The sequence below is a fragment of the Salmo salar genome, chromosome ssa01 (assembly GCF_905237065.1).
Source record: "Salmo salar chromosome ssa01, Ssal_v3.1, whole genome shotgun sequence".
Taxonomy (NCBI): Eukaryota; Metazoa; Chordata; class Actinopteri; order Salmoniformes; family Salmonidae; genus Salmo; species Salmo salar.
In genome coordinates, this window is record NC_059442.1 from 159,461,929 (window position 1) to 159,465,863 (window position 3,935).

The following is a 3,935-nucleotide window of genomic DNA, read 5'->3' on the forward strand; positions in this document are numbered from 1 at the left end:
ATGATTTAAAGGGGTTATAAAAGAGACTTAAAGCTACAGTGACACCTTATGGGGGTCATTGTGTATCATGCTACTAGACTAGCTCAGTTTCTTTAGGAATGGGCGTATGGGCATTTTACATTTGGCATAGGCCTATGTTGTATCATATAATGTCTTATGTTGTTCAAATTTATTTATAAAGCCCTTTTGACATCAGCAGATGTCACAAAGTGCTTAGTGCTTATGTTGTATGGATTCGCTGCAGAAAATCATAGTTTTATTTGTTGCCAGATTGAGTTTCTGTTTACACTGGCAGATTCCAGCGATAGACCATGATACATCTGACAAACAGCTGCCTGTCAAAGCCAACCGGTTATTGCTGCAGATGTTTTTATCATTGGGGAGAGGCTTTACGGTTCGCAACTGAACTGATGAAGCTTTGCATGTTTCATGGCAGGAACACAGTCCTCACCACGCGACATGACGAGAGGGACAGTCCATCTTTGCCATTGAACCACTTTCCCGTGGAGAAGCCTTGCATCTACTAATGGCCCTCTCCAAGGGACCTGGCTTGCATGTGTAACACGCAGAATATGGACCCGGGTCTCCCACGGGAGCAACCAATGTCTTAGACCAGCGTTTCCCAAACTTGGTCCTCGGGATCGCAAGGGGTGCACGATTTGGTTTTTGCCCTAACACTACAACTATAGTTATGTTTATTTTTACATATTTATTAACTTATTTCCCGGATATCTTCCGAACTACCCACAATGCAGTATTTCTCAATGTCATATGGAGGATCTACTCTGTGCTACTGAGTTTGTATGCTAGCTCTGTAGCTAGCTCAAGCAGGCTAACATTAGCCACACCTCATGCTCTTCACAGACTTTGTGGCTGTATTATCTAATGGGAACCCTTTGGTACATTCTTGCCGTGGGCTCAAAACAAATAAAATAAAATTCATACCTGCTTGCTCTAATTGTGTAACGTACCTCGTAGGTTCTCCTTTTTGTTTTATGAACTTTTCGGCATGTTCTCTGTGAGGTAGGCTACGGGACTTTGTAACTTTTTTCATCTTGGCTAAGTGCTAGAGCGCTAGCTGACTGACATCTGAAATCTATATTTTTTGTATTTAATTTGCTATAGCTATTGGATTTTCCCTGAGTTGTGTTGTGTTAGTTGTGTTCTAACTGGTCTCCAGTAGTTGGGCTCTAGCATGCCGACCGTAGCCATGCTGACTGGCTAACTCATTCTAATGTAACATTAGCAGGCTGGTAGGGTTAACGTTAGCAGGTTAGTAGGGCTAACGTTAGCAGGCTAGTTGGCTAGCAACCTTGCAAGTCAATTTGTAACAAATTCATAAAGTATTTGCTTATAAATTGGCTGAAAATGTTATTGAAACCAGTAGTCATGAGTGCAAACAATTTGGTTTAATTTGGAGTCATTTTTGCTAGCGTTTACATTATAGCATTATAGGGAATAGGCTGGCTTGCCGGGTCCTCTCTATTACATCACACATTCTTCAGAATTATGATCGGTTTTAAGTAACTCCAAAAATAGAAATGTGAGGTGTAACATTGTATTGGGACTTTTGGTGTGTATACTAATGCAAATCCATATGTTACATGTGGTTATGTTTATGCTACCCACCCTTTAATCCAGCCTGGCCAGGAGCGAGGCATAGCTGACACTACTTTGCTGTGGTCTGAGCTGGTTAAGCAGCCTACCACACAATTAGTGTGCCTTAAGAAGATGAGTACACACACTTTGAACAGAAAGAGAGATGAGCAAAGTAGGGTAATCCGAGAATAGACATGCTCATCTTGAAATAGAGTTTGTGGGGGGAGGGGGGGCATTAAATGTTGGGTTGAAGTAAAAACAAAATGCATATTATAGGATGGCATATTTTTGCCTGTTTAATGGGTAAATAGCCTAATACAAGAGGCAAGTCTTGAATATGTTTGGGAATGCATTTTAATTCAGTTATTTCAAGAGATTAAATGAAAATCATGAGATGTCTATCAGAGGGCTCCTTAAGGGCCCTATACTAAATATGAGAACAATTCTGGAATAAAAATGTAATTGAACCAAAATAGACCTACAAGTAGGCTGCATGTTGGTCAAGGTGGTCAAAACGAGTACATTTGACTGCATAGCAAGTTTGGAGCAATATTGAAGTTCCAATCCATTCATTATAGAGATTATAGATAAGAAAGAAATGTAAACATTATTATTTAAAAATTATCTTCGTGCTAGACTGCGGTCTATTCTGTAGGCCTAGCCTATGGACCCTGCCAAAAAGTGTCATTTTCAAAAACGTGTTTTTGTTGTTGTCAAATGTTTACCTCACTTGCTGTTCACCTCACCAGGCTCACCTCTTCATGAATTTGAAAAAAGAGGAACGTTTTAGGCTTTGGACAGTCGAAAAATGTGGGATGGACTTCCCTCTTCGCCTTTGAAGCAGATAATGTGGGTAGGCCTATTCATTCATCCCTTCTGCACGAAGTCAGTGCCACCTGTCCTGTCGGTGCTGACTCTTGTCCCTCTCTGTCCACTTCTGCCAAGTCGCCAACTGACTGAACTGCTCTCCAGCTCATCTAGTCTGACATGAAACACCGATACTGAAGTGACTTTTTCGTATCAGGTTAGGAGAAATTTACACAGCAGACTAAGATAATTAACATAGCAGGTTAGGAGACTTAAATTAAGTTTAGGAAAATGCTCTCTGCTATGAAAATCACTTTATATCAAAGTGGATTGAAGTGAGTGTGTCCCCTAGTCTGACATCACGTGATCCTTCGACCCCTTCAATGGGACACCCTAAAAGCTTGCACCATGGCTCTTCTATGGAAAAGGCTATAAGGACACGTCTGACCCCCAACGTAATCTGTGTCCTTATAGTCTCCCCTCACTTCTATACAGCTACGACCGGAAGTGACCTTTCGTAGCAGGTTAAGAGAACATTTACGCAAACCCTAACTTTTTTCTTAACCTTAAACTAATTCTCCTAACCTGCTACAAAAAATGTACTTCCAGTCCTAGCTGTATCGAAGTGGCGTGTTTTAATGAAATCTCCCCTTTCAATGCCATGCAAGGGTCACATGACCCGTTCTCTCATTTCTAGTCTCATTCGAAAAGCAGTACCAAAATACAGGCATTTGAATAAATTCAAACATAATGGACGATTATTTTTCTTGATATCAGGCTACTACAGTATCCGCAATGTGTAGGGCTAATGTTAAACAAAGATGCTTTATTCAAAGCAAATTGAGAAAAAAAGTATATTCGTAATTAAATAATTTTGACAGATGTTTACAAAACTAGACTATTAGCAATATCCACTAGACTTTTCTATTGTTATCTACTTTACAATAAAAGTGTTTTTAAGGTCCGTTATCTGTCATTTTATCAATGTATAAATACATTTTGTGTATTCATGTTTTTACAGTTCTAACAAATCTGTAAAATTGCTTTCAGTGGCACACAACACAGGAGGTTGGTGGAACCTTGAGATAATGGGCTCGTGGTAATGGCTGGAGCGGAATTTGTGGAATGGAATCAAATACATCAAACACATGGTTTCCAGGTGTTTGATGCCCTTCCATATGCGCCGTTCCGGACATTAGTATGAGCCGTTCACCCCTCAGCAGCCTCCTGTACATGACGAGAGAGCAGTCCCTCCGAATTGTGCTGCCAGACTAACCAACCTCCCACACATCTCAAGCCTGTCAATGTATTATTGAAAGCATCCATCTGTCTCCCTCAAAGGCCACAGAAATCAAAAAAGCCTGTTCCCAAACAAACAAGAAAGGGTGGGCGAGGGCTTTTGTTACATGCCTCTCTTCCAGACCCCCTTTTAAACATGTCCCCATCAAAATTCTAATTGAGCTCTGAAAATGTGATGCATAGCATTTAGGGACAATTAATAAGACAGCTTTAAAAACAAAAGACGTCAA